Consider the following 13,781-nt stretch of genomic DNA (forward strand, 5'->3'; position numbering starts at 1 on the left):
ATCTGTTAGTATTTTCCTCCTTTTATTTCTAAAATAAAAAAATAAATAAATAAAAAAAATTTCAGCCTTAGATTATAACCTCCTAATGATGAATTCTGTTTTATAAAAAAGTGACCCAAGATGGAAGATATGTCCTAAAAACTGGATTTGATGAGACTTTTATTCAGAAGAGACTTTTATTCAGAGAGTCAGGGAACTTTTTGCATCTATTGACTTCCAAGGGTCATATTCTTTTACATCTGGTAATCTGAGCAACTTTGAAGATAACAATATGTAATATAACGACCACTGTTAATTCCTATCAGTTTGTTTTGAAACCCTGTATCACTTTTAATGTTTTTGCTTTGCTTTGTTTTTGTCTGTGATGAGGGTATTTTGCTATTGCTCTCTCTCTCTCTTTTTTTTTTTCTATTCTCTTTAAAATAAAAAGAAACCAAATTAAAAATGTTTCATTCTAATTGCTCAGTAGAAAATAGTCCTTCATGACTTCTATTGCTTTGTTGAAAGGAACAGTTAGTGTTTAATTGTTTGATCTATCTTACATGCCTATATTTGTTTAACTGAGTAACCAATTTGAAGATAACAATGTGTAATACAACAACCATTGTTAATTTTCTATCACCTTGTCTGAAACTCCATTGCTTCTGTTGTTTGGGTGTTGTTTTGTTTATGTCTGTTTATGTGTTTTCATTCTTTTATCTTTAAAAAAAATAGTCCTTCTGGATATGCCATGGGACGGCTAGGAGGGCCTTTCCAGTTCATCCTCAACCAAGTTCTAAACCAAGCAGAGCAAATGCAGGGTGTGTTTATACCAGGGATACTGGTTGTCTGGCCTAAATGCCATCTGGTCTACGGGTCCTAGGAGGCTGGAGACCCTCTGATGTCAGAGAAAGGACAATACATTAGGGGCGGGGCTTACCATACAAATATTTGTGGAATTCAGCCTCCCACTGTTCCCCATCCATTTGGCAAAAGGTGCACCAAATGATTAGGCCCAGCACTAGATATGTTAGTCTAAGCTCAAACTCTACCCCAGATATTGCTCTCTCAGTAATTGTGAGGTGGTAAAAAGGGACTAGACCAAGAGAACATATCTGCCAGTGCACTCTCAGTCTCTCCTTGCCCTCATCAGCTACATAATCTCAGACACACACTATGACACTGCACCCAGTATGCCAGATCCTTGATAGACCTAATATCTCAAGTTGATTAGTAAGAACAACAAGCTTGTTCTAAGAAATGCTGCTGTGCAAAAGTAAATCTTAGCTGTGAATTTATCTGTGGTTCAGGAATCACACGACAAGTTGTTAGCACCTGGATGTTATCTACATTCATGCTCAGCTCTGGGCTGCCAGGGCAGCAGCAAGAACAGCAGAATGGCTTTGGAAATAGGTGAGTGCTAAAGAATTCTTTTTAGAAAATAAAACTCCAAAAGCACCCACTTAAGGGTGTTCAGAAGAAGAGTAATCTCTTGGTAGGGTAAAGCGGTATATCTCAGTTTCCCTGGGAAGAGAGCTTCGTAACTCACCTCCTCTTGGGGCTCAGTTTCTCTCTTTGAACAAAGTGGTCCCTGGCTCTACCATTTTATAATATATAATAATCTACCTCCATAGCACTGAAAGGACAACAATTGTCAGTCCATCGAGGATCGGTCAGCCTTAGACTGTACCCTCCTAACTATGAACTTATAGTTTTATGCTTCTGTGAATGTGTGTCTGTGAAATGTATATAGACTCCTCAGAGATCTATTCACTAGTTTTTGGCTTCTCACATTTTCACTGAAGACTAAAATAGGGCTGTGGTTTCAATTACAGTTGTTTTGAGGGGGCATGTTTTACAGAGGTACATTATTTTAAGAAAATTTTAATTATACACTTTATTTGAACTAATCCTCTTGAAAATTTACCTTGGATCCAGGGCAGGGGAGAGGGGAGTTACAGTGAGTACTTAGCATGTGTGAGACCCTGGCTTTGATCCCCAGCACAGAGAGAGAGAGGAGAGGAGATCATGTAATACCATTGCTTCTGTGAATGGACAATGTCTTCCATAGGCCAGACACCACCCCAGCAGGGATTACTGTGAGTGATTGTAGCACAGGCTTCTCTAGGAGAGAATGTGAGAGAAGGGCCAGACAGCAGCCCTGGAATTAGTGCAACAATAAGCCCAGCAGCACAGAAAGCAAAAGAGTGCCCTGCTAACATGATGGAATGCTTTATCTACATTCCAAAAGCTTAAAAGAGGTACCAGCTTTGGAAGCCCTATAGTGAGGAGGGCATGGACTGGTCACACCACATCCCACACCACTGTTGCTTGGGTAAAATTTAATATGCGATGACCTCTGACTTCCCAACTGCTGAGGCTGCTGTTGGAATTGTCTGAATTTATTGAACAGCTTCCAAAAGTTCCAAACATTTCCTATACAAGGCTGCACTCATATACAATGTTCCTTCAGGTAGTGAGTGCCTTGTTCTTAATGTCATGCATGAATGGCGACATTAAACTACAGAGACAGAGAACTGAGAGGAACTGGCTCAGCACAGACTAGCATTTAGGAGATGATCCTCTGTTCCCTTGTTTATTCTGGCTCTGCGCAAAAGTGCTCTCAGATCAGAGATAAGGCCATCAGTTACTCAATACAAATGTTATAAAATACATTTATATTAAATTCATCAATATTAGCACCTAGCAGGTGCCAATCACTCTGCTAGTCATGGAAAGGAAGACAAGCAGGGAATCTACCTCACGGTTCTTATGGTCTACCAGATGATTACTTTTCTCCATGTTAGATCATGTAGGGGACATGCAGACGTCTTTTGAAAAATCCTTTGTCTTCCAGGAAACCTATGGTTACCTATATGGCATGCTGCTCTCCCTCTCAGGGCACTTGCACTCTCTGTCCCTTCTGCTTGGAACACCCTTCCCCCTGATGTTTGCATGACTGGTCACTTCTAACATAAAGATTTCAACTCAGATGGTTTTTCCTTAAAGAAAATGGCTTCTTCACTGAGCATCTGCTTTCATGTTGCCCTCCCTGCTCCTTCGTCACTCATCACCTTCTTCCATTTCCTTCCCCTTTTGGAGCATGCTCTCTCTCACACCTGAATGTAAACTCAACAGGGAAAAATCTTGTTTTTGTCCTCAGAACCTAAAGAGTACCCAGAATGAAGCACATGTTCAACACACACTCTCAAGGGAAGGTAAGATGCAACCTTCCTTACAGCAGGTCTGTTAGGTGGGAAAGACAAGGTTTTGCAAATATCAAAGAAGATGCAGAGCCACTTTCTGGGGCTGATCAACAAATGCTTTCTGAAAAATCTAGATGTGCATCTGGTTCGTAACGAGGCAAAAAGATGAACATAGTTGGGGCCACAGAAGAGCAGGTCAGAAGGGCAAGAGCAAAAATTTAGCACAGAATAGGGTTTTCGTCAGAGAAGGGACACCAGTGTGGCTGGGAGCAAGGGCTCACAGGGGCAAGTGGTAAGAGCTAAGCTGCAAAGAAGGGTTGGCCCAGCCCATGGAAGGATTTCAAGGCCAGGACAAGAAGTTATTTTCCAGAAGGTAAAAGACTCAGGCATACCCATTTACAACCCTTCTGAATAAAACCCAGCATGTTTTAAAAGGAACGACCATCAAACATAAGATAACAGCATATAATATTTATAACCTGTTTTCTTCCTACTTAGAATGTAGGCACATCTGTAGAAAGTAAGAGAAAGGGGAAATAAAGCCATACGCAGCCAACTTGTGCAGGGCTCTCTCAAACCTGGTTGAAGATAAAGAGCAATAGCAACTGGGATGGGCATGAGAAGACAAGGCCAGTGGGCTTTCCCAGGGACCTGGTGTGCAAGGCACTCTTGCGGAGGTAGGTGCACCACATTCAATCACACTCAATCATACAGACCATAAATCTACTGGCAGCTCTGGGACTTAGTAAAAACTAGGTTACCAAGGAGCTTCACTTTTATGAAGATTGACTTTGCCATTTTATTTATCTTTCTTTCTGTCTTTTTCTTCTTTATTTTGTTTTGGTCTTTTTGAGACAGGGTCTCATTATGTAGTGCAGGCTGACCTTGAACTTGCTTATGTAACCCAGGCTGGCCTTAAACCTCACAGCGATCTTGCCTCAGCCTCCCGAGCACTGGGATTACATGCATGTACCATCACGTCTGGCCTGACTTTGACATTTCAAACTATTTAAAGTAGAATAAAAGGGGTAAATAAAAACCTTCATTTGGCAATCATTTTGGAATTGTGGAAGGACTATTCATTGGAATTTTAGGTATGGGAAAATACTATTTTCTTGCCCCTTTCTTTAAAAATATAAAACAAGAACAAATATCTTTTAATTTTTTTGGCATTAATATCCAAGTGGAAAACGCTGAAAAGGCTCTGTGCGTGAATGGCAGCGCAGAGTTTAAAAAAGAAGCCGGTGATGTCCAAAGGCAAACGAGTAACACTTGGAGCGTCTTTGACACAGATCAGCTTCTGTTTGCAGCTCAGCGGACCATATGCTCTGCTCACTCACTCCTCGGGGATCATCTGCTCCCTCCTAAGTATTAAGATGTCAGCGAAAATCTACCTTCTGGGGAAATTTAATCTGTGGGAGAAGAGCTGCTGACGCTCATAAAAATAGCTGTCAGACTTTACGACTCCTCTGGGACACGCATGATGAAGGGTCAGGGAGCCCACGGTAGAAAAGTAAAATCATTCACAATCCTCAAAGGTTATGAAATTCAGAAGCTTGGAACATGGGATCAAGAAGCCATTAGGGGGTCTATGAGTGGGCTTTAGAATTTCTAGAAATTCCCTGAAATTGAACAAAAATTTGTGTGCCTTCTTGTAGATGCTTCTGGGAGACAACATTTCTCAGAGTCACAAGGGTCTATGACCAAAAAATGATTAAGAACTATTGGTTTCTTATTTTATTTCCACAGATTTTTTTCACTCTAAAAAATTATTTTTCATTGCTCCAGAAATAGTTGAATACATAATTGTAAGAGTAATTTCAAAATTAAGGAAAAGGCTAAAGTTTCTTTGCCTACACCTGCACTCTAGACCTAGTTCCCTCGCTCTTATACTCTACGCAGGTACCACTTCTTGTACCTTTGCATACATTTTCATAATTACACACACATACCGAAAATATCCTACTTGGGTATGAGCCATTAAACCTAAATGGTACCATGTTTTGTATACACGGCTGCAACTTGCCTTCACAGCCTGTAAAACCCGGGGGAAACTGTGCATGTGGGGCCCGTCATCCTCTCCACTCCCTGAATAGCACCCGGCAGGAACACTGCTCAGCATATTTAGCGATTCCTCTACTGCTCAATACGTAGGTTGTTTCCTGTTTTCTCACACTGCAAACAGTGTAGGGAATACCTTTGTATGTGTTTCTTTATGCACCAAGATATAGCACCAGTGTGTCTCTAATAGAGAGGCCAAGAAGGGCAACTACTTGGTCACGGGATCTATGTTTTAAAATTCTTAATTCAACTGCTAAGCTTTGTTCTATAGTTGCAGTCCAGTTTCACCCTTCCAACTACAGCCTAGGAGACTTTTCCTGTCTTCTGTCATGCTAGATGCTATCAATCTTCTGAATTTTTCCTAACATGAAAAATCAAATTATATACTATTTCCTTGTTATTTTCATTTGTTCTTCCTTAGCAATGAGGTCAAAAGTCTCTTCATGCATTCATTGACTACCTGTATTTCCTTTTTAGTGAATTATGTGTCTTCACAGTAGTAGTTCTCACACTTTGCCACACATTTAGACCATCCATGGGGCTCAGGACACACTTGCCGGGCTCCATTCCATCTTTCACATTCAATGTGTGTGGATGGCACTCAAGAATCTGCACTTCTAGCACACCACCCTCCTCCCCAGGTGATGCTGATGCGTCTGGTCTAGGAACCAGCATTTAAAAACACCAAACTAGAGAAACTGCTTGGTCCGTGAACCTTTTGAATGTCCTGTCTCTTTGGTTGCCAATCAAAGAGAATATTCAAATATTAAAATCATCTGTATAATTTTCTCATAGTACTGGTACCTGAGTCTCTCTCAGACTGATATTCTTGGACGTCCTTCTAGAGTAGGCCTACCTGAGTCTCTCTCAGACTAATCTTGTTGGATGTGCTTCTTATCCATATTTTTAAGGTCCCCTGATGAGTGTGGTGTCCATGCAGGATTGAGAACCACTGCTGGCTGATACCAGCTGCTTTGAAGGAGAATAAAACCCTTCCTTCTAGTTCCTTTTAGGCTATAGCATATCACAGCTATAAAATACTTTACCTGGGGTCATCTCAAAACATGCTTGTCCTATTTTTTATCCAGAAGCATAATCCTGTGATCTTACAGCTAAAACAAAAAGAAAATTCAGATTTGTTCAAAATGCTTTTTCTGTATTCGCTTAGGGGCAACCTAACATTGTAGGCCCTCCAACCTGGGATTTTATTCTGATTCTACAATTTACCAGCAATTTATATTCATCTATTAAATGGACTTCATTATAGCTACTTGACAGACTTATGTAAACAGAAAAAGGCATACTATGCGCCAGAGTGTCAGCGCAGTGGAAACGCACCAAATCTGCACTCAAATCCCTCCCTACTTTGTGACCGGTTTGAGATTAAAATCTGATTTCTGGATTCCCTACCTCTGCCTCAATGATGAAACAATTCTACTTTTACTTCTAGTAAAGCAATTCCAGTCTTTCCCAGGCCTCTAAATAAAATCTTCATGCTACTTTAAAACCTGATCATTCAGGCTGCTTCACTTTTACAAAACTGGACAGGAACTTGCTTACAAAGAAAGGCTGTAAAAAAATTATTTTTAGTACCAAGGGAAAACAGGTAATGAATGAGTGACTGAATATTATCAAGCATCTGTGATATGTGAGCGCTGAAGGAGCTGCAGAAAGGTGTCAAGCCCACCCTCAAGGTCCTGCAATGCACTGGAAGAGATGTGACATCTGAAGACAACCAACAAAGTCAAGCTGTTAAAATAGTTAAGTGACGGCAAACTTTTAGGAGCTCCCACGAGCCAAACAGAAAGATCTCTTTGAGCAGCAGAGTCAGGGAAATCTCAAAGATTTTGAAGAAAAAGCAGGATGCTAGGTAGAAGCGGGAGGAATGTGTCTGCTGGGAAACAGCAAACAGGCAGGCACTGTGCCACTGAGCTAAATCCTCGGCCCTGGAAACAGCAAACAACAGCCAGGTAACTGGAGTGGTGAGCGCTGCAGAAGCCATGGATAGAGCGTGTGGACAACATAAAGGGAGTTCTTAAAGGGGGTCCTGAGAAACCAAACTGAGGAGAAAAGCAAGAGGGTAACTTCTGCAGAACTCTGGAGGCCGGGGAGGATGAATGGGTGTCATTTGAGAGATTAGATTTTTTGGTAGCAGTTCCTCACTGTCCTCAGGTTGAAGAGAAATTTGATTAATTATATTTTTCCATTTTCTTACTTGTATTTGTTTTCAAGTTTAAATTTAAGTTTTCCATACATACAAGCATCTGACACAAACACACAAAAGACATTGCTGTAACAGAAAAAGTCTTCTCCTGCTCCTGCCCCCAAGCCACTCAGTTGTGGTCTTTGGAACTGGTGTTACGAACTTTTCATGTGGTCTTCAAGGGTGGCTCTCCCATATAAATACAGCCAAGCCTTCTATTTGTCCTAGTTATGTTCTTTAACGCCATTGTGAACACTGAATTAGCAAATGCTGGACCAGCATTCCCAGGGGGATGTAAGGTTTGGCTCCTCTGAGACTCTGGTCACAGCCTTTCCATCAATTAACCAATGAACAACCTTGTTTACACATAGTTTTCTTAAAGACACCTTACTTAATACATATTGTAGGTCAACACGGACTCACGGCCAACAGTGCTTGTCTAACACATGTATCTTTTTCTGCAGGGCACAGCCTTTTCAGCCTTAGGAACACCAAGAGCACTTCTCTACTTGGGGGCAATTTTAAATGGTGAAATTGCCAACAAAAAGCACAAAAGTGAAAAAAGTACAGACCACAGAAAGGACACTTGTCCACTGTATGACAGCTGGGACAAGAAAGCCAGTTCTCTGGAAGAGAGAATATTTGGATTAGAAGTAGAATTTCAGAGTCAGGAAGACTTCAGGGTAGTTACTGGATTCAATTCTAATCCACCACTTTCTTCCTATAACATCCCAAAACCTAGCTTTGAAGAAGGAATTTATTTTATCTCCTTATAAAGGATATTAGGAGTCTAGGGCTCTGGTCAAGGAGAGTAAGATCAAAGGTCACTGTGTTTGCAGAGCTCAAGAGAGTCACCATTTTGCTCTTCAGAACTGGTTGTTCTCATGTCCCAATAATGTTCTGGCTTGGCTTACAATGGTGTCTCCTACATCTTCTAGTTCTTCAAACAGTAGCAGCTCCCATAACCTTCTGCAAGAAACTACTATATAAGCACGTCAGAAATGGATGAAATGTCCATGAAGGCCAATGTATCAGACATCAAACCCATATGCTAAGTTACCTTAGCCTCAGAACTCAACATTCTGCATTCTTTTTCAGCCTCTGTGCAGAAGCCCCTGTCCCAGAACGTGTGCCATGATCTCGGCAGAGCTGCTAATGAATAAACATTATCATTTTTGTGATTATTTACCTTGGCACAGGTCAGTGATTCTCAATTAGGATAGCATTTCTGCTGCCTGGGAGACATTTGACAATGTCTGGAGATATTTGTGTTTATTACCTCTCAGGGAAAGAGGTCGCCACAGAGAAGAAAAGCCAGGGACATTATTAAACATCCTACAAAGCACAGGTCTATCCCTACAACAAAGAATAATCATGTCCCTACTGCCCAGGTTGAGAAACCCTGGATAAGGGAGATCAAAGCAACTTTGTTTATGCGGCCAAAGCATCTTATTCAAACTATACTTAAAATATATTGAAATATATTTCAATAGTTAGTTCTTGTCAGTGTGCTGACAGATCATTATCCTTGGAGCTCATGATTTACAGTTCCAAGTTTGACATATGAATGGCAATCAAAATCCACACACAGGAATTAATTTTAGAGATTCATACTTTCTGTTACACTGTATAGCATTTCATTTTTCATGCTTACACTGCTGACTCAATATATTTTCTTATTTTATAACTGTTTTCAAAGCTGTCATTAACAATGATGCTGAAGTTGACATGAGCTCATTGGACACATTCTGCAACTTTCATAGGCTACTAATTCCCTCTGCAGCCCTGAAGAAGTAAGACTGGCCCATACCCTCAGGTGAGAACCTCAAGATGGCTTTGTCCAAGCAAAACAGCTGGGAAGGGTGCACATACAGAGACTCAGTACTCACTTTATGGGGTGCATTAATTACACATATATAAGAAACAGGATGTTAGGAGCAAAAACTTCTGACATTCTTATTTTATGCTTTTAAATTCTGCAAATAATTTTCTCTCTTCCAAATGTGAGTTAAGGACATCACACCAGAAAACATTTTACTTTGCATATGAAGCACCTGGGGATTGTGTTAAATGCAGATTCTGACTCAGCAGTTTGAGGTCGAGCCAAAGAGTCTGCACTTTCAACAAACTCCCAGGTGAAGTTGATGCTTTAGCTCATGGACCACCTGTGAGTACCACAGAAGGTTCTAAGTACTCTTTACAAGAACCTGTCACTATTCAAAAGTCAAGGGTTGTAATACCTAGGGCAGTAAATCATGTCTATTCCTTTGCCTTCTTAATTATGCAATGAAATCGAAATCTTTGCAACTTTGTTCACTTGAGGATATAGAAAAAGAAAATACTTTTATCAGCTGCAAAGGAATGGAGAATGGTCATAGATAATAAGCAGTAAGTATCTATTTTAACTTTAAAGATCATCCTTATTCAAAATGAAGGCCCCAAATTTGCTTTTGAAGATGGATGGCATTTTATTGCCAAACAATGAAAACTCCATTGGACCAGGAAACAGCAGAATCAGGTACCCTGCTCCTGGGTCACTATGGACAGGCAGGTGGGCTCCGTAGGCCTCAGTGTGAAATGTATGAGGCTTCCTTATCTTTTGAAAGACCACATGTCTAAAGTGAGGAGGACTGGGAATGGATACCAGGGAGGGGCACCTGGGAATTTTGAAGCCAAATACCTTTGCTAGGTATTTCCTAAGCCAGCTAGATATACCAGGTGCTTGTTTATTACTATTCTTAAACCATACATATATCTTATATATGTTCTTTTGCATTATAATATATCTTACAATCCTAATAATTATTTAAAAAGTGACATTACTGGGAAATTAGAGATTGATTCTCTGCTTTTAACCTAGTATTCATTCTGTAAGTAGGGCAAGTTGCACTTTCCTATAGAACAAAGATGTTGGTATTTGCCAAACACATACTTTGTGGGGTGTACTCATAAACGGGCCTTTGAATACCTGTACAAACATATGTTCAATAAAAAGTAATTTAGCAAATGAGATGCCAATAGATAAAGAATACAAATCACAATCTGATAATGATTTGTAACAGAGGCTTCATACTAAAACTTCAAGAACACCAGCTCTTCCTATGTAGATGTGGCTTCTGTAGGGGCCCAAGACAGCCAGGCTTCCCATGGATGACTCTGAGATACAATTTCTTTAAAAATATGACATTTGGAGGTATACTGGGGACAGCCATAGATGTTTCAAGTGTACACTGGGGGAGTGAACCTTGGCAGAAGGTCATATAGGTTCAGACTTAGTTCGTTATTACACAAGCCAATCTCAACTATATTGTTCCCCGTCACCAGCACAAATCACCAGCTACAACAACAAATAGTAGAAGTATGAGAAAAGAAAGGTGCGGTGAGTTTGTAAATGTAACTGCTCCTACCCAGCTTGGAAGACCTTGCATTGCTCCGTGGTCACTTTCCTCTTCTTGAATTCTTGACATCTTGTAGCATGCGGCGCCTGCCTTTGGGCGGTAGGGAAAGTCCTCAGATGGAAATGGTGGCCCTAGGCCTCACCTCTCCAGTGCTCAGCATTAAGCAAAAACCACAGCTGAACTAAGGTTAAGAATTTCAGCTCTCTCCATTCACATCAGAGGAAACTCTGGGTGTTAGAATGATGAAAGCACTGTTCAGGGCACTGGCAGGAAGGGGAACACTGGCGAGGGTGAGTTTCCCATATCGGCCGTACTCAGACCTCCGCCCCTCACACCGAGATCCATGAGAAGTCTCGCGATGGCAATGGAGAACTCTTCACGGGAAGCTCCTCGGAACAGATAGATTTTGCTCAGAGGGCAGCTAGAAAAGGACTGCTTCACGGATCATCTTGTTAATCATGCTTGAAGTACTCATACTCAAATAAATAGTATTTAAAACCATCTGCTGCAAAGCCTAAGCCTAATGCCCTGTTATAGCCACTTGGTGAATTGAAGGGTGCCAGTGGGTAGAAGAATAGGTTAAGTGTTGCTAGTATCACCATTTTAAAAAGTTGAGTAGAAACTAAAATAATCTTATACCACTTGATTTGCCCTTGTCCATTGTGATTACATTAAAAACACTCATATTTCTCTGAGTTCCTTGTCAAAAATTTGACTTATTCAACTGATTTGAAAACTTATGTCCACATAAAAACCTACATATGGATGTTTATAACAGGCTCATGAAATCACCAAAAGCTGGAAGCAGCCAAAATGCCCCTCAATAATTGAAAGGATGAACCAACTGTGGTATGCCCATACAATGAAATATTATTAAGCAGTAAACATGAGTTCTGAAACCATAAAACAATATGGAGGAAGATTAACAGCATATCGTGAGAGAATCCAATTTTAGAAAGCTACATGCTATGTGATTTCAATTATGTTACATTCTGTAAAAGACAAAACTGTAGAGATATTGAAAAAATCACTGGCTTCTAGTGACACAAGAAGAGGGGTTGGGACAAATAAGTGAAACAAGAGTGATTTTTACATTAGTGACACTATTCTCTGTGATATTTTAATGGTAGGTAAATGACATGCTTTTGTAAAAACCCATATAATTTATAGCACAAGGAGTAAACCTTAAGTAATGCAAAATTTAAAAATCACAGGTGAGTGATTTTTACTAATACACTTCTTTACTAGGTCAGTAGAAAAGTCCTAGAAGAAAACTCAGCAGGAATGAGCACACATCATGCTCAGATATTAGTTTCTAAGATCATTTTCTAATAAAGGCAGTCAGGGCTCCTTGCAGAAGTGGCTAACCAAGGACTTAGGAAGGAAATATAAAAGATGGAGTGGGAGCATTTTGTCATGCCAGAAAGCAAGGAGGGACTGAAATAAAGAAATAAACCTCCTCATACACAGTAAAGGGAGTAATCAAATGGGCACAGGGTCGTCCTGACAGAGCTCTCAATGGCCAAAGTAGGAAAACTGTGAGCGAAAGAAACAGGATAGTATTGTATTATGGCTTAAAGTACAAAGCAGATACCTATGGATCTATACTGATATAAATAAATCATTGCAAAAAAAATGAATAGCAGAGGAGAGGCAAGTTTCCCATGTAGCAGAATTCCAAGTAATTTATGTAGATAACCTGCTCTCAAAGAGGGAGTGTAACTCTTCACTCCTTCAGTGTGAGCTGTCCATGTGACTTCTTGCTAAAAAAGATAATATGGAAAGTGCAACAGATAAGCAGGGTTGGAGAATGTTAGAATCATGTCAGAGTAGAGAACCTGGCAAATATTATCTTACCCAGGTGATTGCACTCAAAATTGACAGTCACAAATCATGTGAATGGCATGTAATGAGGTAAAAAAGGTGCTTTACCTCTGAGACCTTCATCCCCAAAGCCCATTACATTAGACGTGAAAAAATTAGACAATAAGGAGCATCCTCTAAAGTAAAAATTGGTGCTCTTCAAAACAGTTAAGGTAGCTATAGAGGCACTGGCCTATACTCTCAGCACTCGGGAACCCCAGGCAGGAGGATCAAGAGATCGAGGCCAGCCTGGGCCACTTAGCAAGATCTTTCCTCAAAAACAAAAGCAAAAATTAACTCTTTGAAAGAACAAATAAAAAATCCAATCGAGGTCATAAAAACAGGAGAAGCCTTGAGAAGCCAGCATGGCCAAGAGGAACCTAAGGATGTGCGACAGCCAAACATAAGGTACAATCCTGGGTGGGATTCTAGAGTGAAAGATGAATATTAGCAAAAGCAAAGGAAATCTAAATAAATGATACACTTTATTAATAATAATAGGCCAATATGAGTTTTTAATTATAAGAAGTACACCACACTAATATATTAATTGCAGAAAAAACTGGGCTCGAGGTGGATAAAATCTCTGTATTGTTAGCGCCTCAGTTTTTCTCTAAATCTAAAACTTTTAAATAGTAGTGTCTATTAAAAATAAAACATGTGCCGGGGATATAGCTCAGTGGCGCAAGCACCTGCCTAGCAAGTGTAAGGTCATGAGTTCTATTCCCGGTACCAAAAAATAAAAAATAAAAAATAAAACATGTTAAACAAAAGCCTTGGAAAGAAAAAATGTCACTGCAGAGGAAACTAAGTGATGAATGAGGATTTGGGCTCCATTTATGTGAGGAAGTCCGAATTTCCAATACATTTCCTCACATTCTCGTTTAGTTTGTTGAGCAGGCATAGAATTGAAAAGAGGACCCAGCCAAGGACAAGCAACGACCTGGCTGATCTTCAGTCCTGCTGCCCTAAATAAAAGGGCTGTCAGACATCAATACCATGATCATGACAGCTTTATATCTGTCCATCAGGAACTATACTCTTTTTTTTTTTTTTTTTGGTTTTTCTCCG

This window comes from Chinchilla lanigera, unplaced genomic scaffold (genome assembly GCF_000276665.1).
Source record: "Chinchilla lanigera isolate Chin_1 unplaced genomic scaffold, ChiLan1.0 scaffold00066, whole genome shotgun sequence".
Taxonomy (NCBI): domain Eukaryota; kingdom Metazoa; phylum Chordata; class Mammalia; order Rodentia; family Chinchillidae; genus Chinchilla; species Chinchilla lanigera.